Genomic DNA, 16,904 nt, shown 5'->3' with positions numbered 1-16,904 from the left:
ACTGAAATGTTACCAGGTAACCTTTAAACGCCTATTAATAACCGGTGAAATCTGGGCTATTGTTAGGTACTATAGCTTAAAATACCAAATACCGCTCAGAGGTCTCTGTCTTCCCCTGGGCCGCGCGTGACGTTTCACTCATCTTTGTTCAGGAGATATTAATAGAGGGGCCGACGCAGAGACAATAAATTTGGGACTCGGTCCCACGATGACCTGTTGGTTTGGATCGAAGCCTCGGCAGTTCCAGCAGCCCGTGGGCCTGTTTAACACTCGGAGAGTCAGAAAGGACAAAGAAAGGACTGATCGCCCTCTTTGGAAGTGAAGAGGTTAAATATTGTCTCGCAAAAAAAAAAAGTCATCCATAGAGTCAGGTCGGGTGATTAAGACTAAGCCATTCTATTGTTCCCCACAAGCAGTATGATAAGGAGTCGGGGTGGGGGGTTGTCTAGTAGATTGGGGCTCGGATAACAGAGCGAGAACACATACAAGTCAGGTTAGGTGATTAAGACTGAGCCATTCTATTGTTCCCCACAGGCAGTATGATAAGGAGTCGGGGGGTTTGTCTAGTAGATAACAGAGCGAGAATCATACAAACGGCTGATACGCAGCTGCCTGAAAACATTATATTATGGGACAAAAACTACAAATGTTTTAATAATAAAATAATATTTTTAATCTGATATTAGTTATAAAAAGAACTTGTGGGCGTCCCCCTTTAAGTGTGTGCAAAAAACTAAACTTTACCTGTCCGTTTAGATCCAATATGAATATTTTTTGCCCCCAGAAGACTAAACAAAGATTTAGAAAAATTCCAGGCTTTAGTAACTCATTTTTCGCTATTTTTTTCATATAAAGGTGCTCCCCATTTTTTGATAAAACAGAACCAAAAAATTGCATGCAAGCAACGGGCAGGAATAAAAAATAATAATAATAATAATAATAATAGTGGAATCATACACTGATCCATTGTAGTTTTTTTTTTAGGATTGGAAATGAATTAAGGCTAAAACACAAGGTTCCGTCTATAGACCGCGGAATATAACCATATAAGGAATATATAGTAGATAGGATTATAGCCGGTTGAACCCATTCACCTCTGATCCGCATGTGTCATTAATTAGGGAGGCGTAGGCCAGAAACATGTGGAAATCATCGTTTTCTTTTTGTAAATAGGCAAAAGTCTTTTAGTTGCTCAATGGCTTAATCTCCCTCTTAAACGTACAACGTAGAAGGTTTTCTACCCCTAATTAAGCTTTACGTAGACCGACCCGTACAATATGACGGCCGATATCTCTCTTTTTTAGAGATTTTTGGATTGCCCCTTTATTAATATTTACCGAGGAAAAATATTTTATAACCTTAGCAAAAGAAAAATTGAATGTTCCTGCTTTTTGGACCATACCATTCCCTGCTAGGGTGACCAGCTTTCAAACTTTGGACCAGAATCTCTTCTACAAGTAAAGTAACTGTGCCCAAGCTGAGGGTCATCATCTTTGGGGGGGTTCACATGGCCCTTCATCCCAGAGTCTGCTGGTATGGCGGCTGATTACTGGATCAACTATTTGATCTCCAGTTGGCGTGGAAGCGGCATTATAGATGGTAAGTGTCTCTCCCCTAGCGTTAAGTTGCTGATTGTTGCTGATTGGTTCTTGCAGCCTTTGTAAGGGATGAAGAAGGAAGAGAACAGAACAAGAAACATTTTGCTTATTGGATCATTTAAAAAAAAATCCAACTCTTTGCGTCCGATGACTTCTTAGCAGCTCGTATAAATAAATACGTTCTGGACGTTCTGAACCTAGCTTGGTCTGAAGCTCTGATTTAGCAGTTTGACTCACGGCACTTAGTCACAATGTGACATCCTTTTGATATTTAAAGCCCGCCTTACGTTAAATGGATGATGAGGATGTGAGTGGAGAATACGGCACAGTCACAAGTTCATCGATGGCTGCTGTTGGGTAGAGGAACCAGAAAAGAGCCATAATTAGAAGTCCTTAGACCAGGGGGATCTACAGATACCACTCATAGAAACATAGAACCTGCCGGCAGATCGGCCCCATCCGGCCCCAGCTACTCACCCATCTCCCCTGCTGTAAAGACTCAAACCTTAATCAGCCCCCCTCCAGCTACTTGGCTTTGCCGCTGCATGCTCCCGCTTGCTGGCTTGGAGAAGGTTCCAATGGAGGGTCCGATGCGAGACCCTACCACACACCTGTGCGCACGCACAGAAAGAACTCCCATATATTTTAATAGGAGCGCTTTCTTGTCTTTTCTCAGAAATCCCTGCTTGAATAAAGGTGACATTCATTCAAAATATCTTTACCTTCTGACAACTCGTGTTGTCTATCATTACTAGAACCATTTGGATGCCGCCATCAATGACCTATCACTATAACCTTGAGATGGGCTAATAAAGGGTCAATGTTCTAGTTCTAATAATTCCACCCCCCCCCCCGGTAATGCAGACAGCGGTATCCGCATCGCGAGCTGTCATTAGACCGTCCTGTGCCGTTTCATGGGGCTGATTAATTAAACCGCGAGTTTTCCCGGACACTTCCATGGATCATCCCTGCAAAACAACACCAACGAATTGATATCATGACCTGCGTGCCCATTCATCACTCCTTAACACATGCAATCTCCTCCCGTTTCTATGATGAGAAAACGTCATAAAAGGATATGCAGGTAGGGGCGGCGTAAATTTCATGGAGAAAAGGGTAAATCGTGGAGTATATTCAATTCTAATTCCCTTTCGATTCAGAAAGTCATGTATTTTTGCAGCACAGATATTTGTATCAATCAGTCATTCCCGTGTATTATTTTACAATAAGCAATACATATGTATTAAAGACCATTATTATGCCTTCTTAATTCCCTGTTCTCAGGATCTACATGATTATTCCTCCCCATGAACTTATCTCTCCTGTTAAGTTGCTGATTGCTGTTGATTGGTTCGGGCAGTCTTTGTAAAGGTGTGGGGGGATGAAAAAAAGGAGAGAAAAACCCACTTTTGAGAACATTGCAGGGATTGGCCATGAGTGGTCGGGTTGCATCTGGTATTTGACAGCAATAAGCACGATTGATAACGAGGTGGCCCTAGCACTTTAAGGCCGGTGGCTGCCTGATGACGTAATTGTGGCCGGCGGCTAGATTCGCCTACTGGCCGAACGAGGCAGCACCCAGTCTGGTTGACCAGCAGCCCGCTGGGCCTTTTCCTGGTGGGCCAGATGGCAAGTCCATAGTTTACTTTGGTCATGCGCTGACCTCTGACATCCACCCACCACACACAAAGCTTTTGATACAATTGTTACCAGCCCTACAGGGGCAATTGCTATTCAGAAGAACAACTGAGTGCAACCAGAAGAAGACGTGTCCCCAGTGGTCTTCCTCTGATATCGATGAAGGAAGTATGTATTCCTTATATTTTAATCAAGAATATCAGGTTCAAGTTCGAGTGGCTTTGGTCACCCCGTCAAGAGGTTTATAAGGACCTCATGTGCAAACATGCCAGACACATCTCTATCTTTATTTATTTAATCTGCATGGACTACCTGTGTTTGAAACCCAAACCATGAAAGTGGAGGCTTTACTCACTAAAGCAGAACTTTAGATGAGAGCTGGGGTTTCAGCTTCCCGACTGCACTAGACATTGCGAAGGGGCAACTCCTCTGAGCTTCTGCTGCAGGAAGGGCTGAGCTTTCCCTGTATAATGTATAGTTAATATATAGAAATGTTTCCTACCACAACTGTCCTGCAAACCCACCTGCCAACTTCTGCTCCAAAAAAGCCCTAGACGCATTGTTTTAGTTGAAGCCGTGATCTTGGTGTTTGTAGAAGAACCTCAATGGACCACTGAGCCCTCGTTCTTCTTCTTCAGGGATTGCACCCCCAAACGGAATGTGACATCTTCAATCCCCTTCCAGCCAAAAGGCCAGGAGGAGGTCTGGATCTTCTCGGTCTCTCCAACTCTAAGAGGGGAACCACCAAAGTTTTCGGCCAGAAGGCCAGCCCACCTCCCCCCCACCAAAAACACAAAAAAGTGCCATTTCAGGCTTCACCCTCCATCTCTCAACCAAAACAGCAGGGCTGGCGGAGAAAAATAACAAGTTACTATATAACAGGTTTCACCTGAATCAGCAATTATGAATGAACGGCTATCAGCACAGGAGAGATTCGGGATTAGCATTTACAATACAGCGCTCACCTCTCTGAGCCGTAAAGATAATGATTTTATGACGGAAAAAAGTCATGACACCCAATCGGAGCGGAGATTGCACGCAGTCACTGCTCTTATGATACTTATTATATTATAAAAGATTTTGGAGGTTAGTGCGATGGAACTATGTATCAAGGCTGAAGCCAAACACATGTTTTGAAATCGCTGAATACATTACGTTGGTTTATAGAGCGCCAGACGGTTCTGTATTACAATAAGGGGACAGCGAGTGGGCATCTTCCACCTGGAGTCACCTTTCTCACCAGCATCGAACTAGCTATCAGGCTTACCAGGCGAGCCGCTGCACAATTCTTACCCTCCTCCCAAGCCAAGTCACATGATATCCATTGTACAGCACTAAGGAATATGATGGCGCTATATAAAACAATATATAATAATAATGATAATGTATTAATATAGCCTGGGGTCACCGGCTCCATACACATGAAACCCATACTGTGTTTCTACATCCTGGTCCTTCTGTTGATAATGAAGGCTGATGGTCACCAAGCAGGGGGTTACAAAAAGGGAAAGCAGTATTATAAAAAAACATGATATATCTGTAATTAAAGCTAATCTGAATAAGGACACCTGTATTCAAGCAGGGGTTTCAGTTGTGATACCCAGGAATGGGAAAGGGTAGAAAAACGATTCAAAGATTTTAACCATCAGAGTGCCAGTTATGTACGTGGTATGTAGCTATCAAAAAAAAAAGCGCCAACTGCATATCACGTAGACAGCGGCTCTTTGGGATCACCCTCTCTGAGATCGCATGTTACTGTAGGGGAGTAGAGGCTTCACCAGCTCCTGAGCTTTCTTACTTCCTTCCTGTGGAAGTCTTGGGGGTTTAATAATACCCACGAGACTTCCTGTAAAGAGAAAAGCCGGGCTTTAATCTTCAATGGCTTTATAAGATTAAAAGAGCTGCTGATTGGTCACCGACTGACAAGAAAAATAAAGAGATTAATGGCCGACGGGCAGTTTGAGTCTGGTGATACAAGTGAGAAAATCAGCAGCTGAGATGCTCCGACTGTGTGCCCCTTTTACCCCGAGGTTAGGATAAAAGCCCTGAGGTTCAGGGGCAAACCCTGAAAACTCCCAGGTATACACATTTCTATTAAATGTTTACGATGTCTGCATTACAAAAGCTGCAAAGATACATATTTTTTTCTCTTAAAAGTAACACGTATTTTTCAAACTTTAGTGCACACCGTAACTCACGCTAACCCTACACCCAGAACCAGCTCCTGTCCTGTCCGCGCAGGCATCAAATCACTGTAACTGCTGATAAATAAACATTGTATCCATGTTTAAATACCGTGGCATGAATTTATATTGTGCTGTAAAGGATATTTTTCTTTTTTTTTTCCATTACCACTCCAGTTTTGTTTGCTTTAAGTGTTTTTATAGGACCGTCTAAAGCACAAAGAAACGAGTGTAATATAAGTATATGACGTTACTATTGTCACTTGTTATACATTAACAGCTGCGGCTGCTTCTAGAGTGTTTATTATTGTCTTAACGTATCATGCTTGTTAAATCATTACTTTTGCCCGGCAAGCGTGCGCGGAAAAACACGGCTGCCCTCCCTAGGAAAGAAGAAATTGACCCAAAGACCCGAGGAAGCATGGCTTCACCCCAGGGCCGGACTGGGGGTAACAAGGTGGCCGTAACACTTTAAGGCCAGCAGCCACCTGATGTAGGTGCGACCAATGGCTGTGTGCGGCCGCATGCTATGTTTCTATGCCACCCTAAATGCCAGATCGCCAGGCGCTTGGCAGCTTCACCTGGAGACTCCAGCTCAAAACTAGAGAGTTCCTAGGACCTCACTCACAGTAAGGGGCCACCGACCTCTGGGTCGGTCCAAACTTCTTCATACAGGGCTAGTCTGACTCGGTGTAGCCCAATCGTCGGGACAGGAGTGCTATTGAGTGACCTTGGAGTAACAGCGCAGCTCCAGGCAAGGTAGGGGTGACTGGTAGAGTGAGGTGTGATAGAGTGAGTATGTTTGAGTGTATGTGTGTTTGGAGTGAGTGTGTATTTGGGTGTTAGTGTGTATTACCAAAGGGGCAAATGGGCCACTCAGTTGTACCTGCCCCAGGGCCAGAAGGTGCTAGTCCTCTCTTGTTGATGAGCTTGCCTGGGTCACTTGAGTGTCCCTTTAAAGTTTAACTCGCTGTGCAAGTGAAAGAAAGAAATGAATTTCAGTCCGCTGAGCCTCGGTGGAAATGCATTTCCTGTCTATTGTATTTTTCCACTGTTACTCCTTGTTTAATAAATGCTAATCTCACAGAAATCTTTCTCGTCTTTCAGGAAATCCACAGTGATTAAAAAGCATGCGTTTAAGGAAGGTATAATTTCACTTTCATGTTTTAGGAGACCAGAGGACCTGTCATAATCAATCACCCTGCAGAGAATGGACAGCTAAGGATTCTGGGTACTGACATCGTTTTATTCGCATCTGTTTCTTCATCCTAAATATTAAGTATCCCTAAATATGAAGGCGTTTTGACCGCTCGTTTCTCATCAATGGTCAACTCCTTAAATCTCATCTTTACTGGGAACTCGAGGTTTGACCTGGAGTCTCTGGGTGAAATGGTGCTTCTCAGAGTCTCCTGGTCACTGTCCTCTCTGGGCAAGGGAGCTGCATTAAGCCACACCCACTGCCCGCCTAATTCTCCTCCTACTCCTCATTTAAGGAGCTGACCTTGTCCTCTTATGTAGCCATTTCCCCAGAAGAGGGAGAGCTCCGAGTATCCTACCCTCTCAGTCATTCTTCCGGTACCTAGTGATTCGGTAGCTGAATATCTAACATCAAAAAGGGATGTTGTAGGTGACTAACCTGCTACCTTGCATGAGATTACCTAACTTGTCTTGGTGGAACAAGCCAAATGGCAAGTGATTGAGGTAAATTAGAGCAATGAGAGTGTGGCAGCAGCAGTTTAATGTTGATAAATGTAAAATAATGCACTTGGGACGTAGAAATCCCAAGGCGGAATATAGCGTTGAGGGCCCCATTCTGTCAGTGACAACAGAAGAGAGGGACTTAGAAGTAATTATTTCTAAAGACCTAAAGTGTAAGCAGACAATGCAATAAAGTAATGGAAAAAGCAAGCAGGGTGCTGGGTTGTATAGCAAGAGGGAGGGAGTTCTGATACTCTACAGATCTCTGGTCAGACCTCATCTAGACTACTGGGGGCAGTTATGGAGACCCCCATCTCCAGAAGAATATTGACATTCTGGAGCGAGTTCAGAGGAGGACGACTAAAATGGTGAATGGTTTGCATTATAAGTAATATGAAAAAATAAGGGAGCTCAAAATGTCCAGCTTGGGGGAAAGAAGAGAGAGAGGAGATGGGATAGAAGCATTTAAAGGGATTTAACAAAGTACAGGAGGCAAGCTTATTTCAAAAGAGGTCATAATCAAAAACTGCAGGGTCAACGATTTAGATCTAATGATAGAGCGCTAAATAAACAGGATGGGCAAAAAGCTATCCTGAATGTAAGACAATATCAAGGACTAATTAAGGTCTGAGTCCTACATCAGGAAAGTACGTGCAGACGAGACGGGGTCGAATGGTTCTTCTTATCTGCCATCAAATTCTATGTGAGAAGTAGTGGGTACCACCAGAGGAGACCACCGGGACAACCAGTATTATTACTGTGCCACTGTGAGGATCCAGAAACACACGTTAAACACCACAGCTATTTTTATTTGTAGTTAAATCGCTAATAATCCACTAATTGGATTACTCAATTGGATCAGCAGACTGCTAGCTCATTTAATGACATGTTTAACCCTTATATTCCGGTCACGGTACCCGTCGTGCACTCGTGGGCGCGGAGGCAGCCAAAGCACGTTAGTCGCCTGAACCTTGTAAATTAGTTGTTAGGCCATTTTACGGAATGGTTGAGGTTTCCACAACGACTTCTGAGATTGACGTCTCACAGCGTACAGCGACCAGGATCTGGAGGTCATCCAGGAGAACCATGGGAAGTTTGAGACTTTTCTGGTGAGAAACATGAAGTGTGCATCTGGGTGAGCTGCACTGACCCTCGTCTTTTTTGCAGAGTCTTCTTTGTAAGGCTCTCTCAGGTTGTACGTGACCCCTATATAGCACACATAACATGTTATAACAGCCCCAAATTAGTTCAGATTTCCTCCCAACCACGTTTCACCACTGTTGGCACTGCTTCCTTTGGTCCTCTGGGTCCGTTCCCTCTCTCTCTCCAAGCAGTACCGGTGTTGGTTGTGGCCATTTCCCCATCCCATTTTTTTATACTCATGCCCACTTAAGGCCAACCAGGGCTAGTCCCACCGCTATGCACAGCTAGGACACCGCAAGCCCCACATCCGAGCATGAAGAACCCCACCTCCACTCCTGGCTGGTCATCAGGAAAGACTGAGAGATCTCATTATGCATGGCCTGGAGAGATAGAGGGGATGGGATAGATACATCTAAAATTATAAAGGGTTTTTACAAAGTACAGGAGGGGAGTTTATTTCAAACTAGGATAGGTGTAAGAACGAGAGTCCATCATCTAAAACTAGAGGGTCTGAGGCTTAGCTGGAATGGAAGGAAATTTTACTTTACTGAGAGGTTGGTAGATAAGTGGAACAGCCTCCCAGCAGAAGTGGTAGAGGGTAATACAGTGAGGGTATTAAACATGTATGGGATAGACATACGGCTCCTGAATCTAAGATGAGACCAACGACTGATTAAGGTTTGAGTCGTTACATCAGGAAAAAACGAGCGACTAGATGGGGGCCGATCTGCGGACAAATTCTCTGTTTCTATATTAAAACCTGCCATGGTTTACCCAAGACTGGAGAGATAATGAGTGTGAAGGAACTTGTATTTTTACTTTATTGGTTTGTGTCAAATAAGGATTTAATCACAAATAATGGCAATTTAGGCCAGGAGGGGCTCTACAAAACATTGAAAAGCCGTTCCTTTGCAAATGGTGTAGCTGCCATCTACCACACTGAGCACTGGGATATGACGCCATGGGACGCCAAGCCACCTGAGAATCTGGCTCCGGCTACCTGGAGCCTCCCCTGGGGGGATGCGTGTAGGAGGTCCCACGGACATCAGTGGGGGCCGTTCCCGCTGACGGTGCGGGGCACATGGGATTGCTGGAGGGGGTCTGCTCCGCGTCCCGGAGTTTGCCCAGAGAAGTTCACCCGGAGAAGTGGCGATTCACACTGAGTCTCCAGCCAAAACCCGGAGAGTTCCCAGGGTATGACCATATCCCGGCACAGTGTGCCACGTAGGAAGCTCACTATCGAGGCGGTGCCGGTAAGTGGTGCACCGGAGAGCCTGATTGCCCAATGGCAATCAGCCACATGATTATGCGGTAGACGGGCTACAGCCCTAGAGCTGGTGAGATTAGGAGAGAATAAATCTCTAAACATATCTCCTGCAAGCCAAATAAATGGGGGGGGGCAGGGAAATGTTTATGGGGGATTCTGTTTCCTTTCTGTCTCCCTTACAGCTCTGGAGCTGCAGCTTCTACTGAAGGTAAGTCATTTACATTTTTTTTTACTTTATGAAATGTATATTAAAGTGATTTAACACGCATGTTCTGGCTGGGACACTGGAGCGGCCCTTTAAACTTACTCCGGTGTGTTTATGTAGCTTTTTTTTTGCACAGCATTAATTATTGAGTGGAAAAAATGGAGGGGGGGGTAGATAAGGTGTTTTGGAGGAAGCGGGGCAGCCGCAGAGGAAGCGTACGTTTCTAGAATATTTTGCAGCAAGACTGCAACTCATCTGTGCAGCTGCAGCTCGGGTAACCATAGCCGCCTGTTAAAAATAACAGAGGAAGTTAGAACGAAGAGTTGTGTCTTTCTGTTCTGTTGTCACAACACACCAAAGACTTTAAGCACAGGAACGTTTTACGGAACGCGCGGCATGGAGTGGAAAATGATTACGAAAACACAGAGAACGCCATCACGATCATGAAAATGTTATGCAGTCTGGGCAGCGACTTAGTTACCCAGAGCAGCACCCTCTGCTGCCCCCTCTTCGGTCGCCGTCCATACTGCTGAGCGCCCAGGGTATGATGTCATAGCCCAGCGTTCTTAAAGGCACACTGTGCACCTTGTAAAGCGTCCTATGGGGGCTGGTTTTGCCGACTCAGCGCAGCCCCCCCATACTGTAAATGGGACAGCTGGGGAGATCAGAGACCTCCCTTGAGTAGCAGCACAGATAAGGGGCAAATCACCAAAGAGGGCGATCCATGCCCGGTTTTCCAGCAGATGGGCTGCGGCCCCCCCTCAACCTGTTGCCTTGGGATACGTTACTGGGCCTACTGTCAGTGGATTAGGTGCAGAACCAGTCAAGTCTCATCAGTAGGACCTCCATCTATACATCTACCCAACATTTAAATGGCCGAAGAAGGACACTTTAGCTTTAAGGGGTGTTATTTGTAGGGCTTTTCCGAAACATTTATTTGACTTTGTGGCCTATAGCTATCCATGTGACTGAGTGAGATGATTAGAAGAAGAATAATATATTCCAGTTACACAATTTACATAGAAACATAGACTCTGACAGATAAGAACCATTGGGCCATCTGTTCTGACCATTTTCTCAGCGGAGAAAACCTCAAGCCTTATTTGGACCTTGACCTCTTCTTATATTTAGGATATATATATACGGTATATATATATATACTCCAATTTTGCAGCAGTGAGGATCAAAGGCTGAAAATATGTACAGAGGCTTAGATGAGAGAACAGTCTCCCAGCAGAGGTGGTAGAGGTTAATACAGTGAGGGTATTAAACATGCATGGGATAGACATACGGCTCCTGAATCTAAGACGAGACCAACGACCAACTTTACAGAAGGACAATTCCGTTTCCATTATAGCTGCCTTTTGGCCCAATACATGATTCCTGCTTTGTCCAAAGACTGCATCCTGCATACCCCCCCCAGAATTTCAGGGGGCATCTTCATAGGGGACATGGTTTTGAGGTGGGGCGGCGCTAGTGATGGAAAGAGTTAAAGGCAGTGCCAGCACCAAGCAATTTACTTATTCTAACCATCGAGATGTAGTGAGGCAGAATGTTCGGGTATGACATCACACAGCTTCAATATGTGGTAAGGGGGCCACGTCGTAGTTGCTCCAATGGCGCAGACCTCAATCAATTTCTCGGCTCGGTGGTATGGTCAAGGGGGAGTAGAGGATTTCCCTCACCAGCCCTTGAACCCCAGGTTGGTCGGAGGGACAGTGCCCTAAAATCGTGACTATCTTATTGAAAGCAGGGTACTTGGGAGGTATGCATGTCCACGTGTACATGTTCTGTACATCTGTACAGCTTAGGGTTACCTAAGCAAGAAGATCGACCAGCCACCATTTCCCGAGTCTATGTTTAGCAGCCGGGCTGTGCGCAGGTACAGGTTCCGTACGCAGAACGTTCGGCTCATTTCTAAATCAGTCTTTGTGTTACGGGAAGAGGTATTTAGCAAGTTTTGTTTTTGTAATCGGAATGAGGAAGACATTTTTTCATATTTCTCAGTTCGAACCTTTACTCTAAAAAATGTTTTTTTTTAGGTTTTGAGCGTTTAATTGTTGTACGTTGACAGATGAAGTGTAACCTGCTGGCTATCCCTGCCCAGAGATGGACCCTTGTAGTTACTTTAACTACAACTCCCAGTATGCAGTGGGACTACTACTCCTACAATGTAGCCAAACTACATTTCCTAGACTGTTTAACCATTTAATGCCATTTGGTTCTTGCAGACTGTGTTCTTTCAATTTTGCCTGCCATCAGAGTTTGTCAAATTTGTCTTTAGTTGAACTTAAGAAGCTTGTCCCGTTTCTGTGGCAACAGCCTATCTGTGCCTGTTTTTATATCTCATGAGAATTAAGCATTCCCTGAAAATGCATGGATGAGGTAAAATGTAACGCAATTAAATAACTATGCCTGGGAAGGGAGCCAATTGGTTGATGCCAGAGGAGGCCCCTGCAGGCGACCAATAGACTCACTCGCACGGCCCTTTAACTGCTGACGGCGCAGCTTGGCCTGGGGAGACCATGGTCTTCCCGCTCCAAGAGTTAAAGGTCCGTACAAGCGACTCTATTGCTCGTTCGTACGGACATTTAACTCTTGGAGCGGGGAGACCTGTGGTCTCTCCCGGCCAAGTTGCGGCGCCAGGATTTGAAAAGTCTGTACGAGCGACTCTATTGGTCACCAGCAGGGCGCTCGTCTGCCATCAGCCACTGAAGTACAGGTGCACTTCATTGGTTGATGGCAGAGGAGGCCCCTGCAGGCGACCAATAGAGTTGTTCTTACGGACATTTAAAATCCTGGCGCCAAAGCTACTGCGTAGTACGTACCGCGTTAACTCCGTATTAACCCCTTCTAAAAAAATGGAAAACGAACACGAAGAATGTACACGAATATTCTCCCAAACAGAACACAGGAACGGGTGAATATTCATGGAATATGAAAATGTTTCCCCCTACATAGACAAACACAAAGAGTTGGCCAGCAACCCAAGTCTAGTTTCCCCCAAAAAACGGTCCTTAATACAGGCTCCCGGACCCCAAACGTAAACTTCTCCCGAAACCTGTATGTTGCTATCTATCCTTACTATGAAGAAGTCCCGTCTACTCGTGTTTACAGAATATCAGCGCCTCATGTGTATATACCATGGGAGGAGCCATCTTAACTTCCCTTCCTCAGAAATGTTTTGTATTGGGGGCAAAATTAGCCCCACCCAATGGGCGTGGCAAAGGCAGAATGAGGCAGGACATGATGGGGGAAAAAAGCTGGACAGGGATAACATACGCCACTCATACCAATGCCTGGGCATCAGCAGAATGAGGGTGAATATTGACAGGGTTAACATGACAATTGCCCCCTCCTGCCGACACCCACATTCCTCCTCATTAACATCCCTCCCCCATTATTATATGGACACTCTGGCCGTCGTATGCACATATGATGTTTGCGTGTCCCCTGTGGAAATGCACGTGTGACCCAGTCAGTCTGTTCCATCCCACTATAACTGGGTTGTCATGGACACTGAGCATCCCCCTCCCCCATCACAGTCACTGGACTTCTGTGAGCCAATCAGGAGCTGATTGTGGCAACTGTCAGTCTCGCGTGCGATTGCTATGGTGCTCAGCAGGTGAGAGCAAATAATATCCCCCCTCTAGAAGCTTCTGGAACAGGAAGGGCAGGAGAGAAGTGAGCAGGGGAGTGAGGAGGGCAACAACATGACTAGCAGGCCTAGAAGTCAGCCTGTCAGATGGCCTGAAGAAGCTGACGTTCCCCATGGTGGTCCTGAGCCCTGCAGAGTATCTCAACACACAGTATGAGTGACACGAGAGCAGAGCTGCAGCCAATCAGTGGCGAGAACTGTCAGACCACGGAAGAGACAGGGAGCTGCAGCTTCTACCAAAGGTAATTATTTGCTGAGGGACATTGAACTGTCCCTTTAATACCAGCGGACATAGATCTATTCTAACAATTGTCTTTTTTTTTCCTGACCAACGTGGTCCGATTCCTCCAAGCATTTCAAATTCATCAAAGAGTAGCGGGAGGTTGTTTTTTTTAGAATTTCGACCTAATTCTTTGCGGTTAAAAAGATTCTCTCATAATATTCCAGGATTTCTTTTTGTCCTTTAACCTCACAGCGTGCAGCAAAGCGTGCGCATGGTTTTGCCGTTGAAAGTAATTAATCACCTTCCGCGTTTAATTGTCGGATTCGCCTGTTTAATGACATTTTGCTGCTCGGCCTTTTGAAAGGAGGATTAATCACAGAGGTTAATGTGAATTTATCCCGTCATCCCCTGGAGGTCTGTGTGTTATCCGTACCCAAAATAACCGGCGCTTCTATCCCATATAGGACTGTCCCCAGATGCCCCCTTCGGAGCTACAAAGGTCAGAGATATGATGTCATATGCTGATGCTTCATGACTTAAAGGCTTGGGACAGTCTTTATGATGGGAACGAGTTGGTTGAGGAGATCCAAGGTCTCCCTTGTAACTGGCCTATTGACGAGCGGCACACCTGGGGGCTTTTGCCGTTTCCCTGGACTTGCCTCTCCAGGCCTAGTTGGCCTAGGCCAGAACAGGTCACTTTCTGGTCACTTTCACGTAAATTTTCATCAATACTCCTTATTTCTGGGTTGTACCAATATTGGGTGTTTAAAGGGAAACACCATTTTTTTTTTCTGTAGGCAGACAGTAAGTAGTTGCAGTCGATCGGCAGGCTGCAGAAGTGAGGTCTGCAGCATGCGCGGCCTGTCTTCTGCGTGGCCCCGTCGGGCTTCAGGAAAGTCTGTGACGCGCCACAGGGGCAGGTCCATGACGCTCAACTAGGGAAGGGGGAAGCCTCGCGCCGCGGTTCTGAAGCACCACAATGTTGTCCTTTTGTGTGTATCTAGTGACTTCTGAAGCTGTGTTTTGACTCCTGGCCTGAGTGACTACTCTCTGCCTCGTGATTTTGTACTTTGATGACCTGATCTGTATGTCTGGCAATCATGACTACCCTACTCAGACCGATATATAGATATATGTGTGTGTTTATATATATGTGTATGTATATATATATATATATATATATATATATATATATATATATATATATATATATACAGTGAAGGAAAAAATAATTTGATCCCCTGCTGATTTTGTACGTTTGCCAACTGACAAAGACATGATCCGTCTATAATTTTATAGAATAACGCATTTCAAATTAGTTATAAACTGATTTGCATTTTTCTTGCATGGACTGATCAGTTGGCAAACGTACAAAATCAGCAGGGGATCAAATAAGTTTTTCCTTCACTGTATATATATATATGTTTTTTTCGGCTGTCAGTTCCTTTTTCCCAGTATGATTTACCAGTAAATACAGGTAGTAGCCGACGTCAGACGCCCCGTACTGGATGCCGGAGAATTGTTTCTATTTTTACAATAACACGTGACTTGCCTAAAGATGCCATTTGCAACATTAATATTTACACAATCGCGCTGTGCCCTGCGTCACAAGCAGCGATCGGTGCCGTGTTACTCTCTCAAAGAGGCTTCCAGGTCGTGAGAACTGGCTTCACGGATGGCAGAGGATCAAGGCCCCTGGGAATCAGCGTAGCTAAATGGACAGGGAGCATGTATGTGTGTGGGTTAGTGCATGCTCAGGGCATGTCCGTGTTTTGATTGGGGTATGTTAATTGAGGGGGTGGGAGACCCTAGGTGATATAAGGTGCCCTCTGGGTGACCCCGGTCACTGTCCTTTTTTACAGACACGGCCAACAGTCTTACCTGCTTCCCACCCTCCCTCCCTATTTTTTGTGTACTAACTTTCTTTCTTTTGTCACAGCTGGCGGTTTGTGTGTCCTTGCCGGTCTGGTTTTGGTAAGTGATGGAGTTTGGATGCTGGTGTAATGGAAGCTCAATCCTCCCCTAACCTCTGGTGTTTTATTGGACGTGCCCACCGAGCTTGTTGGACGGCTGGTGGTTAGCATTGGTGGTGGGACAGCGAAAGGTAGCTGTCAATTTGGTTTGGACGAGGGGGGAGGTGAGTACCTGTGGTCTGGATTGTGCAGTGTGAGAGGCCGGCAAGGACGAGGTTAATTCGGTTCCTGTGTTGGTTATGTTTTGAATATGTTATGGTAATGTGTTATGTATATTTTGTATATTTGTATTTATTGGTTATTGTTTATCATTCTTATTGGTTTATGGTGTTTTGGGCCAACACAGTGTTTTATGGTTTTATAATAAAATTGTGCTGTGGCCTGCTTTATCCAATTTCGGTCTCCGTGTCGTTATTTGGTGGGTTAAACTGGTATGGGGTTACAATGCACAATACACACTACCTACATACATGGGTAGGTGAGTACTCGTGTGAAATTTTTTAGACTTTTTGCAACAAATATTACATAAATATACTTTACAAACATCTGAAAATAACATCAGGCTGTAAGTATATAGTGGGAGTGCCCCTTTAATAGATATATATATACTACCATTCAAAAGTTTGGGGTCACTTAGAAATGTCCTTATTTTTGGAAGAAAAGCACATTCTGGCCATTAAAATAACATGAAATGGATGAGAAATCAAGTGCAGACGGTGTTAATGTTGTAATATTGTAGCTGGAAATGGCTGATTTGTAATGGTTTTTAATCTCTTTATAGGCGTACAGAGGCCCTTTATCACTCCCATCACTCCTGTGTTCCAAATGCCTTTTATCACTCCCATCACTCCTGTGTTCCAATGGCCCTTTATCACTCCCATCACTCCTGTGTACCAATGGCCCTTTATCACTCCCATCACTCCTGTGTTGTAAGGTGTGGCTAGAGAGAGAGGGAGAGGGTGTGTCTAGACCAGGGAGGGCATGTTTGGATCAGGGAGTGGGTGTGGTTGGGTGGGACAGTCTACAGAGATTAGAGGAGCCCCCCTAAACGGCCCTTGATCGCCACTGCCCACAAAAGCGAGGCAGTAGGGCAACAAATCGGGACACTCGTGATGCATGCATACACTCCTCACCAAGAGAATTTCAGGCAGGATTCTTATATTATAAAGAAATGGGTATTTTAACATTTTCCATTTTTTTGCTTTTCAGTGCTTTTCACTGCATAGTAAGATATCTGCTGCACCAATGATCTGATTTCTTCTTTATCCACATCTCACGGTGGTCACTGCAGGGGCAGAGATGTCACAAGGATTGTGGC

This window comes from Spea bombifrons, chromosome 3, assembly GCF_027358695.1.
Source record: "Spea bombifrons isolate aSpeBom1 chromosome 3, aSpeBom1.2.pri, whole genome shotgun sequence".
Classification (NCBI taxonomy): domain Eukaryota; kingdom Metazoa; phylum Chordata; class Amphibia; order Anura; family Pelobatidae; genus Spea; species Spea bombifrons.
This window is presented reverse-complemented; position numbering follows the sequence as displayed.